The 14,992-nt window shown below is 41.7% G+C and overlaps 1 protein-coding gene across 4 annotated transcripts in view; it reads right to left on the bottom strand.

The window, feature by feature from the left end:
- Positions 1-14,992, bottom strand: part of LOC100738931 (IQ domain-containing protein F5) — a 66,871-nt gene that overhangs the window by 48,563 nt on the left and 3,316 nt on the right. The window contains exon 2 of one of the 4 annotated variants that reach the window (XM_084988464.1): positions 7,409-7,472. The exons of the other annotated variants lie outside the window; for them this stretch is intronic. The gene's annotated coding sequence lies outside the window, so the exon portion shown is untranslated. The remainder of the gene's footprint in view (positions 1-7,408; positions 7,473-14,992) is intronic. 4 annotated transcript variants of the gene reach the window in all.

Here is a 14,992-nt window from a genome sequence, read left to right as displayed (position 1 = left end):
CTAAACCTACTGCAGTAATCATTTCACAATATATGTAAGTCAAACCATTATGCTGTACACCTCAAACTTATACAGTGATGTATATCAAGTATATCTCAATAGAGCTGGAGAAGAAAGATAAAATTTTATTTTATTTTTAATTTAAAAAAAATTTTTTTAAATTTTTATTTTTTTGTCTTTTTAGGGCCGCACCTGCAGCAAATGGAGGTTCCCAGGCTAGGGGTCCAATCGGAGCTATAGCCACTGGCCTACACCACAGCCATAGCATTGCCAGATCTGAGCCGTGTCTGCAACCTACACCACAGCTCACAGCAATGCCAGATCCTTAACCCACTAAGCGAGGTCAGGGATAGAACCTGATTCCTCATGGATACTAGTCAGATTCGTTTCTGCTGAGCCATGACAGGAACTGCATTTTTTTTTTTTTAAAGAGGAGCCCATGGAGTTCCCATCATGGCTCAGCAGTAACGAACCCAACTAGAATCCATGAGGACGCGGGTTCGAGCCCCGGCCTTGCTTAGTGGGTTAAGGATTCAGTGTTGCCATGATCTCTGGTGTAGGTCAAAGATGCGGCTTGGACCCTGCACTGCCATGGCTGTGGTATAGGCAGGCAGCTGCAGCTCTAATTTGACCCCCAGCCTGGGAACTTCCATATGCTGCAGATGCAGCCCTAAAAAGACAAAAAGACCAAAAAAAAAAAAAAAAAAGGAGTCTGTTGGTTCACAAATCGGCCCTAAACACAGAGGGTAAGGATAGACCTAAGAAAGACACGGATCATTCCATTTTAGGAAGTGGCAGGTTTAATAAGCAAGGGACCTTAATTGCAAAGTGGGCAGCTGCAGACAAGGAAACCTTTGCACCCACTGGCCAGAATCTGAAAAGTTTATACAGAGGCCTTAACAGGGTTTAGTCACTTATACCATGCAGAGGTAGTCAACAAACTCTATCAAGGCTGCATCCTTGAAATGGCTCCCACTGTGGAAATAGCAGGCAGAACATGCATTCCAAAGACAGGGAGGGGGTGAGGAGCCTCCAGTTACCCAGGTCCAGCTCAAGGGTCAAATAGCATCACGCCTTCTAGATGACCTCCTCCAATAGAGCTTAAGGAGACTCGACAACTAAATATAATGCAGTGTCCTGGATGTGATCCTGGAACAAGAAAGGGATACCTGGAAATCTGATTAAACTATGGATTTTAGTTAATAATAATAATATATATGAGTATTTGTCCATTAGTTGTAAAAATTGTACTATTTGTTACTAATTTACTAATGTAAATTGTTAGTAGTAGAGAAATCTGAATGTGGAGCATGTGGGAATCTCTGTACTATCATGACAATTTTCTCATACATTCAAAAACTTATTAAAATAATAATAAAGACAAAATAATATAAAATTAAAAAAATTTTTGTGTGGGTCTCAAAATATTAAAACTAATCTTTATACAAGTGAAAAGTCAGGAGGCAAACACTCCGATCACTAACCTGGGTGATGGTTATAAGGTCTGTTCACTTTATGAGAAAGTTTATGAGATTTACCTCTGAACTGGGTGCATTTTTTAATAAAAATGTATTTCACATCTGTATAATGGGTATATTAATAAAATGTACCTAATATATCTATAGGGCAGAATGAAACAACCTATGCACAACATGCTCAATAACATATATATAATAATAAATTCTAGAACACAATAAATGCTCAGTAAATGTTGTATATTGTTATAATTTAAAAGATTAAGAATATCCTTAATTTACATTTTAAAAATCCTGCAGGAGGAGGGAGGAAAAAAGGAGCATATACGAAAAATACAACCAAATTATTTACATTCTTTTAGTGGTCATTCTTAATTTTTTAAAAACGTATATAAGCTCATCTACCAATATAAAATCTAAACCTAAAATGTAATGCTTTTCTTTCATTTCACACTTTAGGTTCTCATTGAACATTTCTCCTTATTTTGTTATGTTTATCCATTTTGACCTCTTTTTACAAGTTTATTTTTGTGAATTATGAAAGCATTGTTTCATAATCAATTTTGTTTTTGTCTTTTTAGGGCTGTACCCGTGGCACATGGAGGTTCCCAGGCTAGGGGGTCTAATCAGAGCTGCGGCTGCTGGCCCATACCACAGCCACAGCAACGCCACATCTGAGGTGCATCTGCAACCTACACCACAGCTCATGGCAACGCTGGATCTTTAACCCACTGAGCAGGGCCAGGATACAAACCCATGTCCTCATGGATACTAATTGGGTTCATTTTCACTGAGCCACAAAGGGAAATCCCAGTATTTAAATATAAGAATACATCTTTTTTAAAAAGGTAGAAGTTGATAATTCTAAAAGGTAGCTAATGGATTCATTCATTCACACTTTTTTACATATAAAATTTTTAATAATAAAAAGGGGAAAGTAATCATTGGAACCCTGGGGATCTTTTTATTAAGAATAAAGTATATTAAAATTTAGTAAAAATAGAGTTCCCATTGTGACTCATCAGATTAAGAACCCAATATAGTGTCCATGAGGACACAGGTGTGATCCTTGGCCTCATGCAGTGGGCTAAGGATCTGCTGTTGCTGCAAGTTGCAGCATAGGGCACAGATGCTGCTCAGATCCAGTGTTGCTGTTGCTGTAGCTGTGGCGTAGCCTTTGGCTACAGCTCCAATTTGACCCTCAGCCCAGGAACTTTCATATGCCACAGGTGTGGCCATAAAAAAAAAAATGGTAAAAATATTTGGTGATAATCTATATGGAAAAAGAATCTGAAAAAGAATGGATGTATATATATGTACAACTTAATCAATTTGTTGTACAGCAGAAATTATCACACCATTGCAAACCAACTATACTTTGATAAAACTTTGAAAATGAAAAATAAAATAAAATTTGGTAAAAATAAACTAGGGAGTTCCCTGGTGGTCTAATGGTTAGGATTCAGTGCTTTCACTGTTGAGGCCTAAGTTCACCCCCAGTCTGGGAACTGAGATCCCACATGAAATCTCTGCATGCCACAGCCAAAAAAACCCCACCACCACCAACAAAAAACAACAAAAATTGGTAAAATAAACAAATAAAACCTAGTCTTTGAAATCTTTCATGGGGGGAGTAGCCAAGATGGCAGAGTAGGAAGACCCTGAGCTCATGGGCATACCGAAATTACAACTATTTACAGAGAAACTACTGATGAGAAAAACCAGAAGACTAGAAGAAAAGATATACAGCCAAAGATATAAAGAAGGAACCACAATGAGATAGGTAGGAGGGACAGAGATGTGGAATGGTCAAGACCCATATCCCTAGAAGGGCAATCCATAAATAGGAGGACAACTATAATTTTAGAGGTTCTGCCCAAGAAGAGAGTTATATAAGCCTCTCATTGGACCCTCTGACCCAGGAGTCAATTGCGTCTCTACACACTTACAACGAATTATCAGAAAGGGAAATTTAAAAAATCAAGAAAACAGTCCCATTTACAATTACATCAAAAAGAATAAAATACTTAGGAATAAATCTTAACTAAGGAGGTAAAAGATCTGTGCTTGGAAAACTAAAAGAGGCTATTAAATGAACTGAGGTTGATCCAAACAGATGGAAAGATGTATTGTGTTCATCAATTGGAAGAATTAACACTGTTAACATGACCCAAAGCAATATACAGATTTGATATAATCCCTATAAATATGCTAATGGAATTCTTCATAGAAATAGAACAAATAATTTTAAAATTTGTATGGATCTGGGCATATATCTGGAGAAAACCATAAATCAAAAAGATAATGCACTCCAATGTTCATTGCAGCACTATTTACAATAGCTAAGACACAGAAGCAACCTAAATGTCCATCAGAAGAGAAAAAGATAAAGAAGATGTGATACATATATACAATGGAAAGTTACCCAGCCATAAAAAAGAATGAAATACTGCCATTTGCAACAACATGGATGGACTTGGAGATTACCATACTGAGTGAAGTAAGTCAGACAGAGAGAGACAAATATTATATGGTATTACTTATAAGTGGAATCTAATAAAAATGACACAAAAAGAACTTAATTATAAAACAAACTCATTTCAGAACCAATCTTATGGAGTTCCCATCGTGGCTCAGCAGAAATGAATCTGACTAGCATCCATGAGGATGCAGGTTCAATCCCTGGCCTTGCTCAGTGGATTAAGGATCTGGCATTGCCATGAGCTGTGGTGTAGGTCGCAGATGCAGCTGGGATCTGGCATTGCAGTGGCTGTGGTGTAGGCCAGTGGCTACAGCTCCGATTGGACCCCTAGCCTGGGAAACTCCATATGCCACAGGTGTGACCCTAAAAAGAAAAAAATATCTTATGGTTACCAAAGGGGAAATCCTAGCGGGGAGGGAAGAATGGGGCAGATGAAAATCACATATACACACTACTGTAAAAAAAATAATTAACAAGAACCTACTGCATAGCACAGGGAAATCTACTCAATAATTTATAACAACCTATATGGGGAAAAGAATATATTTTATGTGGAAACACAAAAGTCCCTAAATGTCCAAAATAATCCTGAGAAAGAACAGAGCTGGAGGTATCACGGTCTCTGATTTGAAACTATACTACAAAACTATAGTCATCAAAACAATATGGTACTGGCACAAAAACATACACATAGATCAAAGGAACAGAATAGACAGTGAGCCCAGAAATGAACTCACACTTACATGGGTTCATTATGAATAATTATATGGGTATTAATCTACGACAAAGATGGTAATGGGGAAAAGACATTCTCTTCAATAAATGCTGCTGGGAAAACTGGATAGCTACTTGAAGAGAATCAAACTGGACTATTCCCTCATACCATGCAAAAAAAAAATTCAAAATGGATTAAAGATGTAAATTTAAGACATGAAACCATAAACTTGTAAAAGAAAACATAGGCTGTAAGCTCTTTGACATTGGTCTTAATATTTTTTTGGATGTGTCTCCTCAGGCAAGGGAAATAACAACAACAAAATAAGCAAATGGGACTACACAAATGAAAAAGCTTTTGCACAGCAAAGAAAACTATTAACAAAACAAAAATGCCACCTACTGAATGAGAGCAGATAATTGCAAACAATATATCTGAAAAGGGTTAATATTCAAAATATACAAAGAATTCATATAACTTAACATTAAAAAAACCCAATTAAAAAATGGGCAGAGGATCTAAATAGACATTTTTCCAAAGAAGACATACAGATGGCCAATAGGCACACGAAGATGCTCAACATCGTTCACATATATATATATATATATATATATATATATATATATGTATATATATCACTCAGCCATAAAAAAGAACAAAATCTTGCCATCTGAAACAGCAAGGATGAACCTAGCCTGTATTACACTAAGTGAAATAAATCAGACAGAAAAAGATGAATACTGTACAATTCCACAAATATGCAAAATCCAAAAAACAAATGAACAAACATAGCAAAATTGAAACATAGCTACAGATACAGAGAACAACAGATAGTTCCCAGAGGAGAGGAAATAGGAGAGGAAAGAAATAGGTGAGGGAAATTAACACAAATAAACTTCTGGTTGCAAAATAAATGAGTCACCTGTAGGAAATGTACAGTATGGGGAATATGGTCAATAACTATGTAATATCTTTGTATGGTGATATACTGTAACTAGACTTATCATGGTGATCATTTTGAGATATATAGAAATACAAAATCCCTGTTGTGTAGCATAAACTAACACAGTGTTGTAGGTCAATTATATTTCTAAAACAAACAAACTCAAAGAAAAAGAGATGATTTGTGGTAATAAGAAGTGGAAGATAAAGGGGGACAGGGCGCTGAATTTCCCAGTTTTAAGGTATTAAATAAGCACTAGAGATGTAATATACAACACAGGATATAATATACTACACAAGATGTAATTAATACTGCCATATGTTATATGTGAAAGTTAAGAGAATAAGTCTTAAAGAGTTCTCATCATAAGAAAAATCTTTTCTATTTAATTTTATATTTGTATGAGATGACAGATGGTCACTAAACTTATTGATAATCATTTCATGATGTAGATAAGTCAAATCATTGTGCTGTACACCTTAAACTTTTACAGTGCTGTATGTCAATTATACCTCAATAAAACTGGAATAAAAAATCTAATCTTTGTAATCACAAACATGGAAAGAGGGGGAAAGGGCATTGTCATATATAAAAGAACTCAAAGGGACCATGAGCTTTTCAGGGAAAATAAAAACTAGTTAAGAAAACTAGTCTCTTCAATAAGTGGTGCTTGGAAAACTGGACAGCTACATGCAAAAGAATGAAATTAGAACAAATGATGAAACTGACAAGTGCCTAATCTCTAAAATACACAAACAACTTATACAACTTAACAGCAAAAAAGCCAACAACCCAACTGAAAAATGGGCAAAAGACCTGAAGAGACACTTCTCCAAGGAAGATATATAGATGGCCAACAAGCACTTGAAACAATGCTCAACATCACTGATTATTAGAGAAATGCAAATCAAAACTACCATGAGATACCACCTCACACCAGTCAGAATGGCCATCATTAATAAGTCCACAAATGACAAATGCTGGAGGGGGTGTGGAGAAAAGGGAACCCTCCTGCACTGTTGGTGGGAATGTAAACTGGTACAACCACTATGGAGAACAGTATGGAGGTACCTTAGAAATCTATACATAGAACTACCATATGACCCAGCAATCCCACTCTTGGGCATATATCTAGACAAAACTTTCCTTAAAAAAGACACATGCACCCGCATGTTCATTACAGCTCTATTCACAATAGCCAAGACATGGAATCAACACAAATGTCCATCACAGATGACTGGATTAGGAAGATGTGGTATATTTACAGAATGGAATACTACTCAGCCATAAAAAAGAACAAAATAATGTCATTTGCAACAACATGGATGGAACTAGAGACTCTCATACTGAGTGAAGTAAGTCAGAAAGAGAAAGACAAATACCATATGATATCACTTATGTCTGGAATCTAATATATGGCACAAAGGAACCTTTCTACAAAAAAGTAAATCATGGACTTGGAGAAAAGACTTGCGGTTGCCAAGGGGGAGGGGGAGGGAGTGGGATGGACTGGGAGCTTGGGGTTAATAGATAGAGACTATTGCCTTCAGAATGGATTACCAATGAGATCCTGCTGTGTAGCACTGGGAATTATGTCCAGTCACTTATGATGGAGCATGATAATGTGAGAAAAAAGAATGTATACATGTATGTGTAACTGGGTAACCATGCTCTACAGTAGAAATAAATAAATAAATAAAAGGTTAAAAAAAAAAGAACATTCTCTAACACCATACCCAAAAATAGACTCAAAATGGATTGAAGACCTAAATGTAAGACCAGATACTACAAACCTCTTAAACACAGGCTGAACACTCTCTGACATAAACCACAGCAACATCTTCTCAGATCCACCTCCTAGAGTAATGACAATAAAAGCAAAAGTAAATAAATAGGACCTAATTAAACTTAAAAGTTTTTGCACAGCACAGGAAACCATAAACAAAACAAAAAGACAACACACAGAATGGGAGAAAATATTTGCAAATGAAGCAACTGACAAGGGATTAATTTCTAAAATATACAAACATCTCCTATAGCTTTGAGCTGTGGTGTAGGACACAGACACGGCATGGATTCCCCAGTGCTGTTGCTGTGGCATAGGTCAGCAGCTATAGCTCTGATTGGACCCCTAGCCTGGAAACCATATGCCGCAGGTGTGGCCCTAAAAAAGACCAAAAAAAAAAAAAAAAAAAAGCCTACAAATAATAAATGCTGGAGAGGGTGTGGGGAAAAGGGAACTCTCTTGTGGTAGGGGCCCTCCCAGAACAAAGGGAAGACAATGTGCACAATCAGTGTCTGTGCATGCATGAGCAACTTTGTGGCACTATGACATAATCTGTATCCATGTGCAACTTTGTAGCATAGACCATCCAATCAGAATTTACAGAATGTATGTTACCTTATAAGGGCGACAAAGGAAAAAAAAAATAATGGAGAGTATATTAGACAGCGCCCTGCTGTATTTGGGGCTCAGCCTTTGGATATGAATCTGCTGAGCCAGTGCTGACATGACTTTTCTGGTAAAAAGCCTCAGTGTCTTGTCTCCCTGTATAAGAATCCCGTGCAATTTCTTGGGGGTTCATCTGGGATACAGTGACGGTGATTTCACTTCCCTTGTCACCGGGGTTTGAGCCCTGAGATGCTGGGAGAGGTGACCTTGCCTGGTGCCCAATGGACTGATTGATCTTTAGGGGACTAGACCTCCTGATATGCCTGGGCAAGGACCCCAGGAGCACAACAGAACCCAGTAAGGCCCAAGAACCAGCCAAGGGAGCCCCGTCCATCAGACTGGTAAGAACTCGGGTTCAATTTGGTAAGCCTGCCCCTAAGAGGCAGAAGGGGAGCGTGATCACCTCCCTGAGTCACCTGAGTAGTCTCATGGGAGACAAAACCCCAACAATAAGATGCTGGGTGGTGGGTTGGAAACATTGTGTGAATGTGAGTGAATGAAAGGGATGATGGGAGAGTTCCGACTCAACCAGACAGGCTGAAGCAAGTGTTGAGTCCTGATCTGTGGTTCTGTGGCGATCCTCATATGGCTTAACGGTGGCCCTCTTCAGAGAGGTCCTGATGTTGGGGTTTATATAGTTCTACCAATGCTAAGAGGTGCCTGAAATACCTCCCCTGCAAGAGCGGCCAGAGACAGATGAAGCGATTGTTTACTGCTTCCCTTTCCCTTCTTGTATGACTGTCATCTTTTAGGGGGAGGAAATGGGTGGAAAACAGAACAAACACACTCCCTCAGAGTGTATGATAAAAATTTTCAAGAGGGGATATTCAGGAGATTATGGTATTAAGTTGACTCCCAGAAAACTCTGAATGATTTGTGAGCTATATTGGCCTTCATTTGGGGTGGGTTGGCACTCCGAGGGGTCACTAGATAAAGAACTAGTTAGTAAGGTGTTTAGAGTCATCATGGGGAACCCAGGGCACCCTAACCAATTCCCTTGGATTGACTGCTGGCAGGACATAGTCCTCTATCGGCCACCTTGGCTAAAAGCCTAAGAAAAACCCATAAAATTATGTTGGCTCAAATGATGGCTTCCTCAAAATGCCGACCAGAACCCAAGAAACCCATTTTATCTGGGGAACCAGAGGAAGTACCCTCCACTGCCTCCTGCACTTCCAATAGCCAGGGCCATGCTGGAGACTGCTGCGTCCCCTGAGAGCACCCCCTCCCCTGACTCACCCATGATGCCACCAGTCACTGCTTCTCCCAAGCCTCCAGTGTTAACCCCATATACTCTGGCCCCAAGGTAACTGGAAAATCAGGCCAGCCGGGGTAGCCCCTCTCCACAACAGTACCACGGGGCCCTGCAGATGCCACTGAGAAAGACCAGAGAGCCTGTTTATTTTGATCAAGAAGGCCAAATTCAAGGAGGCCAGTGTGTTTTTGTATACCAACCCTTCACCACCACTGGCCTAAATTGGAAAAATCATACCCCCTCCTACACAGAGAAGCTTCAGGCGATGATTAATCAAATGCAATCCATCATCCAGAACCACAAGCCCACCTGGACTGACTGCCATCAGCTTCTTCTGACTCTGTTTAACACTGACAAATGGCACTGAATTACTCAGGCATCTCTAAAATGGCTAGAGGAAAATGCCCTGGTGCAAACATTAGATGCCCAGGCTTACACCCCAGACCATTTCCCTGGGGAGGACCCCCAGTGGGACCCTAATGTTGATGGGGGACTTCCACAACCTATATGCTACCATGAGACTCTCCTAAGTGACATGAAACAAAGTGGGAAAAGGGCCATGAACATGAACAAAACCTCAGAGGTATTCCAGGGGCCCAATGAGAGCCCAAGCTAATGCTATGAGAGGCTATGTGAGGCATTCTACCTTTATACCCCCTTTGACCCAGGAGCAGCTGAAAACCAGTGGACAGTCAATGCAGCCTTCATGAGCGAGGCACAAGGGGACATCTAATGCAAGCTCCAGAAGTTAGAGGGCTTTGCAGGCATGAATGCTAGTTAGTTTCTAGAGATAGCAACCATAGTGTTTGTCAGCTGTGACCAGGAGGCACTAAATGCTGAAAACAAAAAAATGCAAAAAAAAGGAGAGCCTACGGGTCACTGCCTTGGTGAAGCAAATGGAAGGTGCCCCACAGGGCTAGGGCTGGGGCCGAGGCTGAGGCCAGAAAGGGGGGCAAAGAGGAGGACGATCTCACCCAGGGCCAAAACTGGGACAGAACCAATGTCGTCAGAAAGGCCATTGGAAAAATGAGTGCCCCTCAATTGTCAGATGATTCCCAATCAGGCCCCAAGCAGAGGGGAAGAGGCCAAATGGTCTGGGGTGGATGTCAGCCAGCCCAGCAGCCATGTGGGGCTCCTGAAAATGACTTTATAGGGCTGGCCACTATGGGAGACTATGAGGAGGACTAGGACCAACCAAGCTCTATTTTGCTAGGTCCCCAAGAGCCTATGGTCCGAATGAATATGGGTGCTATTCCATTGACTTCATGATAGATACTGGGGCAGAACACTCAGTGATAACTCAACCTGTGTGCCCACTCTCGCAGAGGCAAGCCACCATCGTAGGGGCCATAGGCAACCAAACATGGCACCTCTTCCTGCTGCCTAGATGATGCGCTTTGGGGGGACATGAAGTCATTCACAAATTTCCATACTTCCCTGACTGTCCCATGACTTTGATGGGTCAGGACTTATTGGGAAAGCTACAGGCCCAGATAACATTCACCTCCCATGGCCAAACAGCCCTGACCCTATAGGGGCAGGATTCATTCCACAAAAGCAATATTTCATCCCTCATAAAGCCCAGATGGGAATTCAAAGGCACCTAGAAAGGCTCCAAAGTATGGAATTCTCTGGCCTTGCTGCAAAGTTTCAAGGAAGAAAGCCCAAATCTGTCAAGAAAAAGTCAAATATCTTGGTTTTCACCTATCCGAGGGACAACATCAACTCAACCCAGAAAGAAAACAGGCTGTCTGCTCAATCCTAGTTCCATCCACCTGATGCGAGGTTCAAGAATTCCTTGGGGCCACAGGTTTCTGTAGAATCTGTATACCCAACTTCTCCATTTTGGCAAATCCCCTTTATGAGGCCACAAAGGGGGGAGAGAATGAGAACCTCTGTTGTGGGGATGAGTGCAACAAAAGGCCTTTGAAGAAATTAAGTGGGCCCACACCAATGCACCTGGCCTAAGGCTCCTGGATGTGGCCAAGCCCTTCTTGTATGTGCATGAGCACACTGGTGTCACAGTAGTGGTCTTAACTCAAGTGTTAGGGTCATGGCATAGCCCAGTGGTATACCTTTCCAAGTAACTTGACTCTGTTGCCCAAGGATGGCCACCCTGCCTGCGAGTGCTTGCAGCCACAGCTCTCTTAGTGTCAGAAGCTGATAAACTGACTAAGGGACAAGAATTAACAGTCTGAGTGCCACACTTGATACTAACATTAATGGAGTATAAGGGACAATACTGGCTAATTCCTGGATGGTCAAATATCAGGGGATGCTATGCAAAAACCTGCACATATGCCTAAAGGTAGTGAGGAACCTAAACCCTGCAACCCTACTACCTGTCGGGCCAGGCCAGGCCAGCCAGATCATGATTGTGTTAAAGTCATGGATGAGGTATTTTCCAGCCGACCAGATTTAAGAGACTAGCCCCTCAAAGACCCAGATGCTGAATACTTCACCAACGGTAACAATTTTGTAAAAGAGGGAGAATGCCTTGCTGTGTATTCCGTGGTGAACTTACATTCCACCACTGAAGCAAAAACTCTACCAAAAGGGACTTCGCGCAAAAGGCAGAGTTCATCGTGCTAAGGTGAGCCCTCCAACTAGCAGCAGGAATACATGTCAATATATATTCTGACTCCAAATATGCCTTCACCACCTTCCATGTACATGGGGCTTTATATAAAGAAAAGGGCCTAATCAACTCAGGAGGAAAGGACATGAAATATGGCAAAGAAATTCTTGAAATCTTGGACACTGTGTGGGTCCCTGGAAAGGTGGCAGTCATACTCTGTTGGGGACTTCAAGGGGGAAACACCACAGTCACTCAGGGAAACCATAAAGCAGGCCAAGAAGCAACACCTGCAGCCTCCAAGGGGACAATAGAACCAGCGGCTCTGACCGCCACAGTGTTCCCTAGTCCATTGGCAGAATGGGACCCTAACTACTCATGACATGAAAATACCTGGTTTAAAACTGAAAATGGAATCTATCTCCCAAGGAGATGAGGGAAATCTGAAGACAATGGAATAGCAATTCCTGAGGTGCTAGTCCCAGCCTTTGTCAAACAATTTCACCAGGAGACTCACATTGGCTGAATGGCTCTCAAGACCACATTGGGCTGATACTTCTACATCCCTCAGCTTTCCAGCATAGCCCAGGTAGTATGTGAACAATGTGAAATGCGTGCCCAAAATAACCTGCATCAGGGACCTAGAGCCACCCCTGGAATATAGAGTGTTGGAGGGGCCCTGATTGAAAATATGGTTGTGGACTTCACTGAGCTTCCCAGAGTCTGAGGCTACAAATATCTGTTAGACTTTGTATGTACATTCTCAGGCTGGGTAGAGGCCTTCCATACTCATACAGAAAAGGCACATGAAGTTGCCTGATTTCTCCTAAAGGAAAACATTCCCTGATTTGGGATACCAATCACCATTGGATTGGAGAACGGACCAGCATCTGTGGCTGAGATGGTGCAATTGGTGGCAAAGGGGTTGAAGATCACCTGGAAGTTTCACATGGCCTATCTGTCCCAAAGCTCCGGGGAGGTGGAACAGATGAATTGGACTCTGAAACTGCAATTAAGCAAACTGTGCCAGGAGATTCACTTACACTGGGACCAGCTCTTGCCAATAGCCTTGCTTCTTAGCAAGGTCCAGTCCCAGTAAGTGAACAGAGTTTTCCCCTTATGAAATCCTCTACGGGCAGCCCCCTCCTCTCATTAAGGGTATAAGGGGGGGGGGTGGTACCTAAAGGAATTAGGAAATCTCACCCTAAGGCAACAGAAGAAGCAGGTGCTATGTTCCACCCTGGCCACCATCCTTCAGTGGGTTAGGGAACAGTTACCTGTAAGCCTAACCACAGACATCAACCCCTTCAAACCAGGGGATGCTGTATGGGTAAAAGAATGGAATATCCAGCCATTAAAACATCTTTGGAGGGGCCCATTTAATGTAATTTTATCCACCCCTACTGCAATAAAGGTGGCAGAAGTGGCTCCTTGGATTCACCACAGCAGAGTAAAACCAGCTTCCCAAGGCTGGGAATACACTTCTGAACCATCAACACCATGTAAGCTGACCATCCAGAGGATACAGACTGCAACCCCAGAGACCCTTAAGGACTGCAGCACTGCTTTAGTCACTTCAGAAGCTGACTAATCTGCGCATGGCAGAAGCTTGAGGGATCCGCTACCTGACGGGATAAATAGACTGTTTTTGCTTCCCATTTCGGTTCTCTTACTGTGATGCAATGCCACTACTTACAGCTGTTATTGTGATCCCTGCCCTGATCTTTGCCACAGGGTTGTCAAAGACTGCTCCAGCCAGATGGAAAAGTGACAAAAGGCCTGGGATGAGGTCGACATGGACATTGAATGGCGGGCCCTAGGTGGACTATACTGGATGTGTGAGAGAGCAGCCTATACTGTACTTCCCCCAAACTGGTCAGGATCTTATGTGTTGGGGTTGATCCGCTCATCTTTCTTCTTGCTCTCACTCACCAAAGGGGAACATTTGGGAGTCCAAGTGTATGAAGACTGGGAGACCCAGAGAAAACAGTATGCCCTACAAACTGGCAACTGAAAAGATAACAAATGGCCCCCTTAATGTATATCCATTACTATGGTCCAGCCACCTAGGCAAAGGACGGGTCTTATGGATACTGTACTCCACTCTACATGTTAAACTGCATCTACAGGCTGTTGTTAAAAAATTTGTTTGGGGATGGTTTTCAACTTTCAGGGGATTTGAAACCCTCATAAGTGTTGTGTTTTTAATTTGGGGGGCTTGCTTGATCCTACCCTGTCTAGCCCCCCAGTTATGAGGTCTCTCTCCAGCCTCATTGAGGCCATGGTCAAAGAAAAACAGCACACATGTAATGATGCTATGGAAATATAAACCCCTAAACTAAGATGATGCTCTTTGAACCCAAAGCAGGGGGTCTGAGCATCAAAGAGGGGTATGTGGTAGGGGCCCTCCCAGAACAAAGGGAAGACAATATGCACAATCAGCCATTGCACACGCATGAGTAACTTTGTGGCAGTATGACATAATCTGTATCCATGTGCAACTTTGTAGCATAGACCATCCAATCAGAATTTACAGAATGTATGTTACCTTATAAGGGGGACAAAGGGACCAAAGTGAAAAAGAAAAAAAATAACGGCGAGTATATAAGACAGCGCCCTGCTGCATTTGGGGCTCAGCCTTTGGATATGAATCCGCTGAGCCAGTGCTGACATGAATAAATGCTGCTTCCTGGCAAAAAGCCTCGGTGTCCTGTCTCCCTGTATGAGAATCCTGCAACACTCTTACACTGTTGGTGGGAATGTACATTGGTGCAACCACTATGGAAAACAATATGGAGATTCCTCAAAGAACTAAAAATAGAACTACCATACAATCCAGCAATCTCATTCCTGGGCATCTATTCAGAGAAAACCATAATTTGAAAGGATACATGCACCCCAGTGTTCACTGTAGCACTATTTCTGATAATCAAGACAAGGAAGCAACCTAAATGTCCATCAAAAGAGGAATGGATAAAGATAAGGTACAATGACACAAAGGAATATTACTCAGCTATAAAAAATGAAATAATGCCATTTGCAGCAACATGGACGGACCTAGAAACTATCATACTAAATTAAGTTAGTCAGACAAA

This window comes from Sus scrofa, chromosome 13 (assembly GCF_054392235.1).
Source record: "Sus scrofa isolate SSC_HxYL_T2T_F1_AM1 chromosome 13, Sscrofa_HxYL_maternal_Yorkshire_Landrace_v2.0, whole genome shotgun sequence".
Classification (NCBI taxonomy): Eukaryota; Metazoa; Chordata; class Mammalia; order Artiodactyla; family Suidae; genus Sus; species Sus scrofa.
Note: the sequence above shows the minus strand (reverse complement) of the source record. Positions and strands in the feature narration are given on the sequence as shown.